A 16,317-nucleotide genomic window follows, 5' to 3' on the forward strand; every position below is an offset into this window, starting at 1 on the left:
TATCAGAAAAGTTGTCAGTGAGTTTTAATCAAGGTTTTCCTCTGTCTTTCTTTGAAGGAAGAGGCCACCACTCAGAACAATGCTCAACTTGCAAAACTCACACTTGCACAAATCATTGTCTTCAATCGAAGACGTGCTGGGGAAGTTTCGAAAATCCGCCTCAAAAGTTTTCATGAAAGGGACAACACAAAGCTCCATGAAGATGTTGCACTGGGGTTGTCGAAGACTGAACAGAAGCTTTGTAACTATTTCAGCCGAATTGAAATCATGGGGAGAAGGGGCAGAAAGGTTGCCGTTCTGCTCACACCAAGTGTGGTGGATGCTTTGTCACTACTTGCCAGTAGAAGAACTGAATGTGGTGTTTGTGCCACAAATGTCTTCCTGTTTGCAAGACCAACGTCAATGAGCCACTACAGAGGACAGGACTGTTTGCGTGTTCATGCAAGCCAGTGTGGAGCAAAGCACCCTGAGTACCTTAGGTCAACACAACTCAGGGAAACATGTTGCCACACTCTCACAAGTCCTTAATTTAAAAAACAATGAACTTGATCAGGTTGCAGATTTCCTGGGTCACGACATTCGTGTTCACCGCGACTTCTACAGATTACCAGTTCCCACAACACAACTGGCTAAGATTTCCAAACTCCTCTTGTCAATGGAGAAAGGAAACCTTTGCAGCATGCAGGGGAAGTCACTGGATGAGATTGAAATTGAAGGTTTGTACAGACATTAGCCCTTGTAGATATTATCTGAGTTTTTGTTTTTTCCTTTGAATGTTAATTTATAAACATCTAGACTTGGCGTCGTCAGCATCCTTTTCCAAGAAAAAAAAAATCACCTTTCATGTCCAAATTTGAGTCGAGGACTACTATTCAGAAATATAAACTTAAGTCTACAGTATGGCTGGACAGTTATTCAAAAATATGTTTGTGTAGGTGCAGTCGAATTACGTTAATTATTAACCTAATATCATATTGTGTAATCATTTATCTTATGTGCTTATGGACCACATTAAACATAAACGCAGGTATAATAGCTCAAAACTACTCAAGTAAAAATAGTTACTTTGCAAAAAGTGGCAAGTACAAAACCAAGTACTATCTTTTCCCTAGGTCTTTTTATTTGATGTGGCTATTTCAACCACAGATTTTTATGTCCAGCTATTTATGAGAGTTTTACCAGAGCTGTAAACTATTTGAGTAAATGTAATTAGTAACAGTACAACTACAAAGTAGCCAAAAAGATACTCAAGTACAGAGTATCAAAGATATTAGCTACTTTTACTCTACTTGACTACATTTTTGAAGAAGTAAATGTACTTTTTACTCCAATACATTTGTGATAAGTAATGCAATTACTTTTTGCATGGCACCTAACTTTTTCTGCAGTAGTTTGTTTCTGCTATAAAGAAGTGGCATTGACTGAACTATATCTTGTGCGTTTTGCCCTTCACCCAAACTTGTCAAGTCTACTTTACATGAATGCGAGTGCATTAGTAGGTGCTAAATCGCAGACATTTTGATTTAGGAGATGAGGTCATGACTGCAGCCAGTGATGAGTCCAAAACCAGCACATCCAGTGCAAGTAGACTTTGACTATTTAATTTTACTTAACATTATTTTATTTATCCACTATATTGACAAGGCCTTTTTGAAGGATATTGGTTTACGTGTGGCCTTTTTGTGCACTTGAGCTTAACTGAGACTTGAGAGTTTGTAGACGCTTAAATAGATGGTTCACCCAAAAATTAATATTCTGTCATTTACTCACCCTCAAGTTGTTCCAAACTTGTCTTTGTTCTGCTGTACTAGTCAATGGCTGGCAAGATCTGCTTGGTTACAAAAATATATAAAATATCTATCTTTGTGTACAGCAGAACAAAGAAATGTATACAGGTTTGGAACAACTTGAGGTTGACTACATGAAGACAGAATTTTCATTTTTGGGTGAACAATCCCTTTCAGAGGCTGTTGTTGAGGTGTTCAGTTTTATTTAGATTTTAGAAAATAAACATGACTTCTCATTTTACAAATCAATTGTTTATTATTTTCACCTGCATGTCTCAGGTGTCAAGGACTAGTGCATCTTTGAGCCTAAATTTAGTACAAGTAAAATACTAAAGTAGTGTTAAAATCACTTTCTCAAGTCGTATTGGTGACTTGTAATAGAGTAATTTATGCTGCAAGGTATCTGTCTTTTTACTCAAGTATGGTTTTCAGGTACTCTTTCCACCTCTGAGTTTTACTAATGCCATTTTCCAGATGAGATTGCATTAAGTGATGCTGAAGACAGTGGGAGCGAATCTGATGATAGCAACACAGATCTCACCGCATCAGAGTTTGGAACTGTGGAGCCTATGGCTATTGACTCTACAACCACAGAGCAAGATCATGACATGGGAGACTTTGGTATGTTAACTCAATTCATAGTCACTGCTGATAAAATGTATTTTTTCCTGTGACAAAAGTAACTTGTTAAATTATGTTTTCAACAGGATCAGTGTCATTTGTGTCGTCCAGAGTAAGTGAGAGTGTACCTCCCTCTTAAGGTAAGATTCAGATTCAAGAGGTTTATTGTCTATGCACAGAAAAAAACACAGTGGTTTATACCCTACAATGAAATTCTTACTTTGCCCAACTCCCTTAAAGGGATACTTAACCATTTTTTCATATTAAACTGTTATTCCCTTAACTAAGACGAGTTGCTACATACCTCTCTCGTCTCAGTGCGTGCACTCAATCGCTCTGGCGCGCGGCGACACTTTGAAAGCGCTTAGCCCAGTATATTCAATGGTATCTAACGGCAATGAATTTAGAAGTGAGCAAACACCTCCACGTTTTCCCTATTTAAATACAGTTACACGAGTAGTTACACGACCAAGTATGGTGACACAAAATAAAACGTGGCTTAGAAAAGTGCCACGTTTTATTTTGTGTCGCCATACTTGGTCGTGTAACTACTCGTGTAATTGTATTTAAATAGGGAAAACGTGGAGGTGTTTGGTCGCTTCTAGCTTCATCTCTGTTTGGATCCTAATGAATGAACTAGGCTAAGCTACGTGCTATCAAAGTGTCACCGCGCGCCAGAGAGATTGAGTGCACACACTGAGACGAGAGAGGTATGTAGCAACTCGTCTTAGTTAGGGCTGTCGCGGTGAAGGATTTTCCCTTGCGGTAATTTTGAGTGGCTCAATAGCGCGATATGCGGTTTTACCGCATTTATTAATTTATTTTTTAACTATTTATACATTTATTTGTTGCTATATAAATAAGTGTCACGATGTGGTCAGCATGCACAAAAACGAGTAAATTTTCAGTAACCAATAAACCGAAACAAAACAGCGTCTCTCCGCATTGAAAGCCTGTCACTCAGCGCACAGTTGATACAGCAACGGACTGTCTTTGAGTGAGTCATAAACCATTCATTCAACAACACGTTCAAAAACGCTGGTTGATTCATTAAAATATAGTAATGAAACGCTAAGGCTAATTATTTTTAACTTTGAGCTCCACTTTTCAAGGCTCAGTTGACCAGCAATGCGTCGCATGGGTAACGCTGATGCTTCTCTTAATAGAGACAAACGGCATTGATTCAATGCGTGACTCACTGAGTTTTGTCAACTTCCCGCGACCACGAGTTCCTCGCGCTGTGGATGCTGACCAGCACTGTCGCTGATGCCATTCATGGTAAATACCCTTTATTTTAAACGTTAAAAGGATGACAGTACACATATTTAACTTTCCTTGGACACGGCAACCTTTTCACGAATATGACTTGACCTCAAAGACAGACTCAGGTCATCGCACGTGCTCAGTCGATCTCTCTCATTCACTGTCTGTTTAGGCTTAACTGCAAATCCACGAAGCCTCTGTACAAATCACCATGATAAAACCACGATCACCACGTCTTATTATCATTATTAACTTATTTAACATTCAATACACATGCACGAAGTTCAAAACAAGAAGGCAATAGCCTTATGAAAAAAGAAAACACGCGAATATCGCGGTTGCTGCGGTTACTTGAATTCCTCTGCGGTTGGCTTGTCATTAGCGCGGTACTGCAATATTGCGGTTATCGTGACAGCCCTAGTCTTAGTTAAGGGAATAACATAGTTTAATATGAAAAAACGGTGAAGTATCCCTTTAACAGAAGGATTATTATGCACGTATTTGTGATGTTTCCTGTCTCTGAAGTTTTCAACTATCAAAATGCAAGAGTAATCTTAAAGAAAGAGATATAAATAAATAGCCCTAAATTTAACTGTACTGCATTTGTACAAAACATATTGTCTGCAAGAGAGCATATACACTTACTTTATTATCAGGAAATGTATACTGAACTTGAGATAAAAGTAAAGTTACCTCCTTCTCTTCACATGTTCTCTTGATTGCCCATGAGTACGTATTAATAATTCTCTTTTTAGCAAGTTGGTTAAAAGACTAAAAATGAATTGGTCTGGATGACTGAGTCACAACATGCCACAAAATCTGGAAGATTAAGAGGTTAAAAGTAGTATTAGGCTGATTGTTACGTGTGGTTTCAATATCAAGACTAAACTTTCAGACCAAGTTCCAACACTATTTAGTTAACCTTATGAAATCAGATTTAAACTGAGAATCAGACCTTAAACCCCATAGTCTTTGTTTCATTTAAAATACGGTGTGTTGAAGTACAATGCCAAAATTACTTAAGACATGTTACTAATTGTAGTATTACTTACTGCAATTAATTCAAATATCAAAAGGTTTGGCCACATAAATAGATGAACAGTAAAGACATTCTAAAAATACACTCCATATTGTCCGCACTCTAATGTGGGCTAGTAAAGTTGGTGAAATCACATCGAGTGAGACACCAACTGATACCCAAAGTGAATTAAGAAAAGTAAACTGCAATTTCTTGTCAACTGTGGCATTAACTGAACTCATGTTTTGATGGCTTCAACTGGACAACACATTTTGTGATCTATTCATTTTTGTTTGCCTATCTTCCAGGGAATTATGCTGATGAGGAACATGGATCCAGAAGAGTGGCAAAGAAAGTGTGGTCTAAGGCTGAGGTCGCCACAGTAATGCGACACTTCAAAGGTCATATAAGCAGGGGAAAACTGGCCACCAAAACTGAATGCAGTCACTGCAAACTGGTGGAAGACCCCGTGTTGGCACAAAGAACAGTGCAAAATATAAGGGACTTTGTTCGAAATAGAGGAATAGCTGCAAAGAGGCAGTCAGAAAAAGAAAAGATTTAAATACACTAACACAAACATAGAAACACCACCACAATTGTCAAAGGAACACGCCGACCTTTTGGGACATTAGCTTATTCCCCGTATCCCCCAGAGTTAGACAAGTCCATACACACCCTTCTCATCTCTGTGTGTGCCGTAACTCTGTCTGACGCACCCACCGCTAGCCTAGCTTAGCACAAAGACTGGAGGTAAACGGCTCCAGCTAGCATACTGCTCCCAATAAGTGACACAATAACGCCAACATTCTCCTATTTACATGTTGTGATTTTTTTTTTTATAGTCACAGCGTGTACAAATAACAAGGTCACATGAGACACAGCCATCTTTAAACCGTATACATACAGGGAACTATATTCTCATAGAATTTACTATATAGAAGGCGAAGCACTGCTGGCTGGAGTGATTAGCGCAACCCTCTGAGCGAACTCTCTGCCCCTCACCATAGGGCTTCTCAGGCGCTGCGAGCAAATCCCTCCGCAGAAGTAGCAGTGCTTCGCCTTCTGAGAATATAGTTCCCAGTATGTAAACGGTTAGAAGATGTCTGTGTCTCATGTGACCTTGTTATTTGTACATGCTGTGACTATTCAAATCACAACATGTAAATGGGAAAATGTTGGCATTATTGTGTCACTTATTGGGAGCAGTATGCTAGCTGGAGCCGTTTACCTCCAGTCTTTGTGCTAAGCTAGGCTAGCGGTGGGTGCGTCAGACAGAGTTACGGCACACACAGAGATGAGAAGGGTGTGTATGGACTTATCTAACTCTGGGGGATACGGGGAATAAGCTAAAGTCCAAAGTTCCTTTAATGTTTTAAAAGTGTGGCTCTTGTGTTTTTAAGTTGTTGTCTGCCTGTTATAGTTTGTAATGATGTGCAGTACAAAAACAGAAGTTTGAATGACAAAGAGGCCGTCACAAAAGCAAACTGTAAAACAGCTTTTATTTTTTTTACATTTTATTTATTTTTTGTTATGAGCAACCATGCATCTTTTGAAGTTGGGTGAGAATAACTTTGACCTTTTTTGCTCAATTCTTATTGTCATGGCACTTGTGTTGTGTGACAATCTATTGTTTAGCTCTTACAGGCTGTTATCTGGCTGTTAGTCAGTGTCACCAACTAACACTGGTGATGTTAGAGTTGTGCAATAAAATTGTGCATTAATGCTTGGTGGTGTCAGGTTAATGTGTATTTGTTAATGAGCATTTATGTTAATGAGCAATTATTTAAGTGACGTCATTGTCCCTTTAAAGTCCCAATAATGTTTGTTTTGGTCCTTATAAGTCACATATTCTTCAAAAAGAGAACTGTCTCTATAAACCACAATAATTTTAGGGTGGTGTGTATCACGCTCTGAAGGGTGTATCTGAAGTCTAAAGTGTCCTGAATTTTTTTTGCACATTTTTTGGAGTGTTTTAATCTAACTCTCATAGCTCTAGGACCTCAGGAAAGGGTAGTCCATCTAAACCACCACCGGGCCTGTTTGGAGAAAAAGTCTGGCTAATGAGAGAGAGAGAGAGAGAGAGAGAGAGAGAGAGAGAGAGAGAGAGAGAGAGAGAGAGAGAGAGAGAGAGAGAGAGAGATTGAGAGAGAGAGAGATTGATTCAAGAGCGAGATGAAGGCTAATAGAGTTATATATTTGAAATGCTTCCTAGTAATTTCATAGTATACACTGATACAAGATTTAAACCAAACAGTGAACTGGACCCATTGGCTTCCATGGTATTTTTTCCCCCTAATCTTCCTTTGTGTTGAGCAGAAGAAAGAAATTCATACAGGTTTGACACAACTATCCCTTTAACAAAGATCAGGGCTAATAGAAGTTGAGAAACATAATGTAAATTGTATTTCTTTTTGAACAGCGCATTGATGAGATGATAATAACAACAACAACAATACTAGCCTGATGCCTTCCATCAGTTTGCGTTCCTTGGGTCTGGCTGAAAGAATCACCATGTCATTAACCAGACCAGGTTTAACACCCTGCATATAAACACAAATATCCATAAATAGAATCAAAGAACCCTGTTAGAAACATTAGTTTCGAGAGTCTACTGTATTTACGCATTGAATGAGAAGTGTGAAACTTCATTAGCAGCCGTTAAGCTGTTGGATCTTCCAGCCTAGAAGAAACAACAGAAGAGTTGATGACAATGTTTTTGATGTATTGACTGTCATTGATTAATTGTTCATATGTAATTAAGCTGTGTCCCAGTCGAGAGGCTGCATCCTCTGAAGTCCGCGTCCTTGAAGTGTGCGGTCGACACGGCCTTCGGAGGACACGCCGAGACTTATAGCCGATTGTGTCACCGCGGCGTGACGAAGGCTGTCCCAATTTGATGGTCCTTAGAAGGCTTCTACAAAATTTGCCCTGCAAATGCAATAAAGGTTCAAATGTTGACTTGACCAGTATGTGATTTGATATAGGTTAGTTTATACTCTTTAGACTTTATTATGCACTTAAATTGACCATGGTGAAATTTTTTTGACATTCAAGAACATTTCAACCCTGTTTTGTTTTTAGGCAGTTATAACTATAACTATATATATATATATATATATATATATATATATATATATATATATATATATATATATATATATATATATATATATATCTTATATAAAGTTTTATATATAAAGTCCAGTACAGATGTTACTGCCGCTCGTCACAACTGTCACCAGTTGCTAGGTGACAAAACCAGACCGTCCCATTGCATTGAACTCCCGGGACACAGCTAGCAACAACGTGTTAATGGGACAATACATTTTGTTAGTTTACACTTAGTTTAATTTACATTGTGTTAGTTTTCATCCCAGATGATGTCCCACTGGCAGAGGCCTTACCAGGGTCTCATAGACCTGGACCCACCAGGACCTCCTGCTCAGCTCAATAAAAATCATGATCCCTCTCCCAGGCTGTGATAAGGGAGAAGATGGACATACAAGAAGTGTAGAGTTTGTATTCATTATTAATATCTGAATAAAATAATACTGATATTTTGGAAGAAATTAATCTTTAGATTTTACCTCTCCACAAAGTTAAGGGTGTCCTCCACCCCACATTCTGTCCTCTGCCTCACATCCACCAATCTGGCATGATTCAGCAAGGGTTCTCAGAGGAGCTTATGTAAGGCGTAGTCTACAGCTCTCTTCAAGAACTTCAGAGCTGCAGTTTGGAAAATGTCCACTTGATGGGCTGTAATGTCCCCAGCATCAAGTAGTTGGTTGAGCCTTGCCCTGGTGGTGAAGCCGACACTCAGTTTGTTTCCTATTAGAAATGCAAAAACACAATAAAATCCAATGTACTTTAATAAAAAAAATAAAAAAAACACATACATTCACACCTTTCCTTGAGCTTCCTTGTGCAACCTTAAAGGCAAAATACTGGCTTCCATCCCCTCCAGCTACACCTCATCTTGCAATATACAGTATATAATATAGAAAGTTGGATGAGTTTTCTCTCCGGAGTAGGGGATTCAGAGAGGTGAAGACTGGTGGCCTGGTAGAGGAGGAGGTACACTTCTGCCCTGGGTTTAACCCTAGTCATCTTAGACAAACCAGCTTCCCTGATCCTGCACTTTATCTGATACAAAAACTGATTTTTTGAAGCTGTTTTTGTTTTATCTGCTGCTAAGAAGACACCCCAGGAAGATGCGTCAAGTATAGATCCAGCATTGTTCAAAGTAAAAAAATATCATACTTCATAAAGTTAGTTTTAATAATAAAAAAATAAAATCAAAGAAATTTCTCTGGCATTTCTTTCTTTTTGCTGTATCGAAAACGTACCGAACCGTGTCACCACTGTTTCACATGGAACCGAACCGTGGATTTTGTGAACTTTCGTTACACCCCTAATGAACACATTTCAGTGTTTCAACATTTGCTTTATCTGATGAAAAAAAAAAAAAAAAAAAACCTGATGGATGCTGTAGAGTTTGAACAAAGGAAGTGAATTGTTGTTTTCAACTCTTGAGAAAATCTTGATAGTATCTTGTACTGAAGTGTGTTTCAGATTGATAACCCTGACTAGCAGTTTCTCAGAGAAAGCACATGATGAAACACTGAGATGACATGCTGTTTAATTAGTGCTCACGTATGTCTGCTGAGTGCAGGATGAGGGAAGCTGGTTTGTCTAAGACTAGGGTTAAACCGGGATGCAGGATCCGGGACAGGTGGTGTCCGGTCCTCAGGCCTGAATGTGCCGGCCCCTGTCTACCTGTCTTTAATTCACATGCAGTTTGCACAATGCAACTTATAGTTTAAAATGTTTTTCTAGGCTTCTTCAGTGAATCAGTGTGCGGTCAGCAATCTTCTAGCTTGTTTTCAAGTATTAATTATTATTATTACTATTATTAATATCCCCTTGGCTCTACGCACCTGAAGTAAAATGAGTATTTTGTCTATTTGGAGCGCAACAAAATTTTTTCCCCATAGTTTTAAGAGATATGCCCTTGTGGAGATTCCTTAGGCAGGACAGGATTAGGCAATTTGACTGAAAATGAAAATACGGTCAAACTTAAAGCCACACTAAGTAGAAATTGTGTTTTTGTCAAACAGCGACCCCTAGTATGGAATGATATTCCGGACATTATTCAAAAGGAATTGCAAATTGTATTTGCAATTGCGTTTTCAATTTGTGGACGCATAAAATGTGACATAATCCAAACGCAAATGCAAATCGCGCATTACCGTTTGCATTTTCGTTTAAGCGAACGCACAGTGACGGCCAAATTTAAAATGGAAATGCAAAGTCTGTTTGCAACTGTGTTTCCCATATCTTACGAGTCTTGACCCTGTCATATTTAAATAGCAATTTCAATTACCACGTCTGCTTTTTCACTTTCTCAGCGTCGCGTATGTAACCAGCCAAAACTCAAATGGAATCGCAATTCCCTTAGTATTTCCATTTCCGATGCCTTACACGGAAACCTGTCAATCAGTGTCAAGGGTGGGATTATGCTATGGGGCGTGTTCGTGTTGGGACGTGACGTCACTCCCAGTCGACCGTTAAGAGGTGATGCCCTGAACAGACGCCGATTTATTGTAAACAATGGAGGTAGTTGGTGAAATTGTGGAGGACCTTATGATGCCCGTGCAGCAAGTTGATGACAGTACATCCTCTACAGATGTCCTCTTACTCAGAAGCATTTTAGTTTTAGATAAGTTAAATGAGTTCGTGGCCTTGACCAACAGCAACATCAGTAACGCTGTCTTCGCCAACCTCAGTGAAGTAGCTAATAGGCTTTTTGTGAAGGACAGGACAACTAAAGGACCTGGACGTCCTTTACTGGACATACCACAAGAGATGAGTGTCGGTGCTAGGTCTCACCCCTTCAAATAAGTGTTCTCAATTTGCGAAATTCAATACAAATTCTGTCTGTTGCAGTTAAACCTGTGGATGTGTGTGTGTGAGAATGTTTGTTCCACTTTACATTTGTGGTAGTATCAGGCTTTCATTTGTCAATTTGTTTAGATTTATGTGGGATTTAATCTCAACTGTGAAATGGACAAAAACAAAATTATACATAGGCTACTTTCAGAACAATTAAATCAAACCCAGGTTTGTTTGTGTGTTTAGACAAATAATGTAACAAAAGTCACAAAATTCCATGACACTGAGATAAAGGGAGCAATGTTTTTTTTTTAATGGGGGGAAATATCAAATGAGGTCCAAACAGAACCTAAAGACAATAATGATTGTAATGCAGTGGGATTTTAAGTGTCATTATGAAGAATTCAGCGCTGATCTAAATGCAGCTGTGTCCAGCAACAGCTTTGGTTTTGGTTTAGTTTAAAATGAATATTTCTTAAACCCTCATGTTGTCTTTGGGTTCTGTTTGGACCTCATTTGATATTTTCCCCCCATTAAAAATGCTTCTGAGTAAGAGGACATCTGTAGAGGATGTACTGCCATCAACTTGCTGCACGAGCATCATAAGGTCCTCCACAATTTCACCAACTAACTACCTCCATTGTTTACAATAAATCGGCGTCTGTCTGTTCAGGGCATCACCTCTTGACGGTCGACTGTGAGTGACGTCACGTCCCAACACGAACACGCCCCATAGCATAATCCCACCCTTGACACTGATTGACAGGTTTCCGTGTAAGGCATCGGAAATGGAAATACTAAGGGAATTGCGATTCCATTTGATTTTTGGCTGGTTACATACGCGACGCTGAGAAAGTGAAAAAGCAGACGTGGTAATTGAAATTGCTATATAAATATGACAGGGTCAAGACTCGTAAGATATGGGTGTAACGGGGTTCAATGTTGTATTGCAAGGAAGGAAGAAGACAGGGGTCGGCGTGACTGAAACACTCACTTTAATTGCAAAAAAATAAAAAGAAACAAATAAACAAAAGAGGCGCACGTAGCGCATTCACCGTGCCACGCACAGTAATAACAAAGAGGACAAATAACAATCACAACTTTCATTCAAACACAGCGTACAGGTGAGGTTCCAGTCCAACTCTCTCTCCCATCTCCTCCCGCATGCTGGCTTATAACCGGTCTCTCCATGCCAATCACTGCAATCAGACACAGGTGTTCCTCATTTTGCACTTGACCTACTTACTCACCGATCAGCCCCCTCCTTTCTCTCCTGCTACAGACTTCGCAAAACCACGCCCCCCTCGCCACATACCCCCACCGCCCGACTCAGGCCGGGGAGCCATCCGGCCTGCAGCCTCCCCCCCCCTCCTCCTGGAGAGGAAGTCAGCCACAGCCATCTGTACACCCGGCCTGTGGATCACCTGGAACTTAAACGGCTGTAAAGCGAGATACCAACGAGTGATCCGCGCGTTGGTATCCTTCATGCGGTGGAGCCACTGCAGGGGAGCGTGGTCCGAACAGAGGGTGAACTCCCGTCCCAGGAGGTAATAGCGGAGGGTGAGAACGGCCCATCTGATGGCCAAACACTCCTTCTCTATGGTGCTGTACACCGTCTCTCTCTTAGAGAGCTTTCGACTGATGTACAGCACCGGCCGCTCCTCACCCTCCACCTCCTGGGACAGGACCGCGCCCATCCCCCTGTCCGACGCGTCGGTCTGTAGGATGAAAGGGAGAGAAAAGTCAGGGGCATGCAAGAGCGGTCCACCACATAAAGCAGCCTTTATCTGGGTAAAAGCCCGCTGACACTGCTCCGTCCATTGAACCGTATCTGGTACCTCCTTTTTAGTTAGATCAGTCAGCGGGCTGGCGAGGTCCGAATAATTAGGCACAAACCTTCTGTAATAACCCGCCAGCCCCAGGAACTGTCTAACCTCCTTTTTGGTCTTAGGTCTCGGACAAGTCGCAACCGCTGCCGTCTTATCAATTTGGGGACGCACTTGTCCATGACCCAAGTGGAAGCCCAGATACCTTACTTCCACCCGCCCAATTGCACACTTCTTCGGGTTGGCCGTGAGCCCCGCCCGTCTCAACGTCTTCAGGACAGCCCGCACCTGCTGCATATGACGCTGCCAGTCACCACTATAGATGATGATATCATCCAAGTAGGCAGCGGCATATGCAGCGTGCGGTCGGAGAATCCTGTCCATCAGACGCTGAAACGTTGCCGGAGCCCCGAACAACCCGAAAGGAAGAGTGACAAATTGGTGTAACCCGAACGGCGTGGTGAAAGCTGTTTTTTCTTTGGATAAGGGAGATAAGGGGATCTGCCAATATCCCTTGGTTAAGTCCAATGTCGAATAAAAACGAGCAGTACCCAGCCGATCAAGCAATTCGTCAACCCTTGGCATTGGATAAGCGTCGAACTTCGACACAGCATTCACCTTCCTGTAATCTACACAGAACCGGATCGAGCCGTCCGTTTTAGGAACTAAAACTATCGGGCTCGCCCAGTCACTGCTAGATTCTTCTATTACTCCCAACTCTAGCATCGCCTCTAATTCGCTTTGCACAACTTTCTTTTTGTGCTCTGGCAGTCGATACGGCCGGCTGCGAACCACCACGCCCGGCTCTGTCTCAACGTGGTGTTGAATGAGGTCCGTCCGACCAGGCAGGGGCGAGAACACATCCGCAAAATCTGCTTGTAAATTACGCACATCAGTGAGTTGGGATGGTGAGAGGTGGTCTCCCCCAGCGGCCAGGGCGAGAGATTTTGTTTTGACATTCGCCTCTGGACCGAGATCCTCCTCTCCACTCACTACCATCGCCAGCATCACTGATTCCACCTCAGACCATTTTTTAAGCAGGTTGAGGTGGTAAATTTGATGTGCCCCGCCCCTATCTGTTCGTATTACCTCATAGTCAAGATCTCCAATTCGCCGTGTAACCTCAAAAGGTCCTTGCCACTTTGCGAGTAATTTTGAGCTAGAGGTAGGAAGTAATACAAGCACTTTCTCTCCCGGTGTAAATTGACGCAGTCTAGCCCCCCTGTTGTACAGCCGACTTTGCTTGTCCTGAGCCTGTAACAAATTCTCCCGTGACAGCCGCCCCAAAGTGTGGAGTTTTGTTCTCAGGTCCAGGACATACTGAATTTCATTTTTACTAGCTGAAGGTCCGTCCTCCCAAGTTTCCCTAAGGACATCTAACACCCCGCGGGGCTGACGCCCATAGAGAAGCTCGAAGGGGGAAAACCCCGTGGAGGCTTGAGGGACCTCCCGTACAGCGAACAAGAGGGGTTCTAACCACCGATCCCAATTTTTGGCGTCTTCTTGTACAAACTTTCGAATCATGGATTTCAAAGTGCGGTTAAATCGTTCGACCAGCCCGTCTGTTTGTGGGTGATAGACACTGGTCCGGATCGATTTAATGCCCAATAATTCGTAAAGTTCGCGTATCGTTCGTGACATAAACGCCGTGCCTTGATCGGTGAGAATCTCTTTCGGGATTCCCACCCGGGAGATTAGTTGAAACAGAGCGCTCGCCACGCTATTTGCGGAAATATTGCGAAGCGGGACTGCTTCAGGATATCGCGTTGCGTAGTCCACCAGGACTAAAGCAAAGCGATGTCCCCGTGCTGACCGTTCTAATGGCCCGATGAGGTCCATACCAATTCGTTCGAAGGGGACCTGCATCAACGGAATAGGGCACAATGGTGCTTTTGGGTTGGCCGGTGGATTCACCAGCTGACATTCCCGACAAGACGCACACCACTTGCGTACATTCTCGTGAATGCCCGGCCAAAAGAATCGGGCCATGAGACGGTTTAGTGTCGTTGTTTGTCCTAAATGCCCGGCCATTGGATTAGAATGAGCCGCCTGGAAAAGCATTTCCCGACGGCTTTTGGGTACCAACAACTGAGTTGTATCCTGCTTTGATTGGGCATCTTGGGTCACCCGATACAACTTATCTTTTATAATTGTAAAATACGGATAGGTGAGCGGTTGGTCTGGGTGGAGAAGCTGGCCGTCGATAGAGCGAACCTGATCAAAGGCATGTTTCAGCGTGTCATCCTGGGACTGTTCCAGGGGAAAATCATCGCGCTCTGAGAGAATGGTTCTCTCCAGTGCGCTCTGTTCCCCTGAACCAGTACCCAGAGGTTCCGGATCAGCTTCTCCCAACTGAGCAGTCGCCACCTTCCTTTTATCTTTTTCTACCCAAGAAGCATCCGCACATAAATGACCCAATAATTCATTAAACGCTGGCCAATCCGTCCCCAAAATCAGCGGATGCCGGAGATGCGGGTTAATCGCCACCTCCACACTATGCTTTTGTCCCCTAAATTGAATATCCACAGGCATTAACGGATAATTCACCACTTCCCCGTGCACACACCGTACCTTAACCATGCGGCCATTATCCAATGCCTTAGGTTGAATCAGGCTTTGGTGTATAGAGGTTTGGTTACAGCCTGAATCCACCAGAGCCTGAAAAGTACCCCCCTTTATACTCACGGGTATTTGGTACAGGCCAGCTTGATCGGGGGCAGCTTGCGGCGCATCGGGGACCCGGATCAGCGTCCCCACCTCCATCACCGGACACCGATCGATAAAATGACTCGGGTCCCCGCAGCGCCAACAAGCCGGCCCGGACCTCCCCGCCGCTCCAGTGGCAGGAAGCGGGTCAAGGGATTGGCGTGGAGAGAGAGGTAGCGCAGCCTGGGGAGAGAATCCCCCCCTCGATGGGCCCCCTCCCCGGGGAAGAGGCCTGGGGGCAGATACCGGCTCCGCAGCACCCCCTGTCCTCCACCTTGGAGCCGGCCGCGGCGGCAGATTCACCCGGTACCTGGGAAGGGGAGAGGGCTTAGGGGGGGGGGTAGAGAGAGAAAGAGAGAGAGAAGCAGATGGCAGGGGTTCGCCGACCCCCGGGCACGCCACCATTTGGTCCTCCGCCAGCTGGATGGCCTGGTTCAGCGACGTCGGGCGGTGGCACTGGACCCACTGCGCGGTCTTTGTTGGCAACCGCGCCACGAACTGCTCCAGCACCACACGATCGATGACTTTCTCGACGTCGCTTCCGTCGGCCATCAGCCACTTGCGGCACGAGTCCCGGAGCTGTTGGGCCATGATGAAGGGTCGGCCAGACTCCTCGAGGTTCAACGTCCTGAACCTCTGGCGGTGTTGTTCCGGAGTCCGGCCAACCCGCTGGAGAATGGCCCGCTTTAAATCCTGATAGACCAGGAGATTCTGGACTGGCAGTTGGTGTGCGGCCACCTGCGCCTCTCCGGACAGCAGGGGTATCAGCCGCATTGGCCAGTCCGTCGAGGGCCATCCCCGGTCCTCAGCCGACCTCTCAAACAGTTCCAGAAATGCCTCCGGATCATCCTCGGGGCCCATCTTGTTGAGAGGTATCGGCGAGGACGAGTCTTTGTCCGATGGGGGGACGGCCCTAACCTCCCGGTCTATCCAGCTCCGGAACAGCTCGCGGTCTTCATGCTGGCCTCGGAGGAGCGCCTCGAACCGTTTGTCCTGCTCCTCCTTTATGGCCAGCAGATGTTGATGTTGTTCCTGGTGAAGACCAGCGAGCGATTGGATGATGTCCGCAAATGGTGTACCTGGCGGAGTCTGCATGGCGGCGATCTTCTGCCTTCCCGGGTTTTCGGCACCAGTGTAACGGGGTTCAATGTTGTATTGCAAGGAAGGAAGAAGACAGGGGTCGGCGTGACTGAAACACTCACTT

General features: G+C 43.6%; 1 long non-coding RNA gene across 2 annotated transcripts; it reads right to left on the reverse strand.

Annotated features, from left to right (window-relative positions):
- Positions 1-6,830: 6,830 nt before the first annotated feature.
- On the reverse strand, positions 6,831-10,723 carry LOC309490617. 2 transcript variants are annotated; one of them, XR_014202769.1, is made up of 3 exons: positions 8,277-10,723; positions 8,094-8,165; positions 6,831-7,617 (listed from the first exon to the last, which is right to left on the reverse strand). It is a non-coding gene; the product is annotated as an uncharacterized lncRNA (long non-coding RNA). The 2 variants fall into 2 exon arrangements; XR_014202770.1 differs by having other exon boundaries at positions 8,045-8,165.
- Between the last annotated feature and the right edge of the window lie 5,594 nt (positions 10,724-16,317).

The sequence above is a fragment of the Leuciscus leuciscus genome, assembly GCF_965113295.1.
Source record: "Leuciscus leuciscus genome assembly, chromosome: 25".
Taxonomy (NCBI): Eukaryota; Metazoa; Chordata; class Actinopteri; order Cypriniformes; family Leuciscidae; genus Leuciscus; species Leuciscus leuciscus.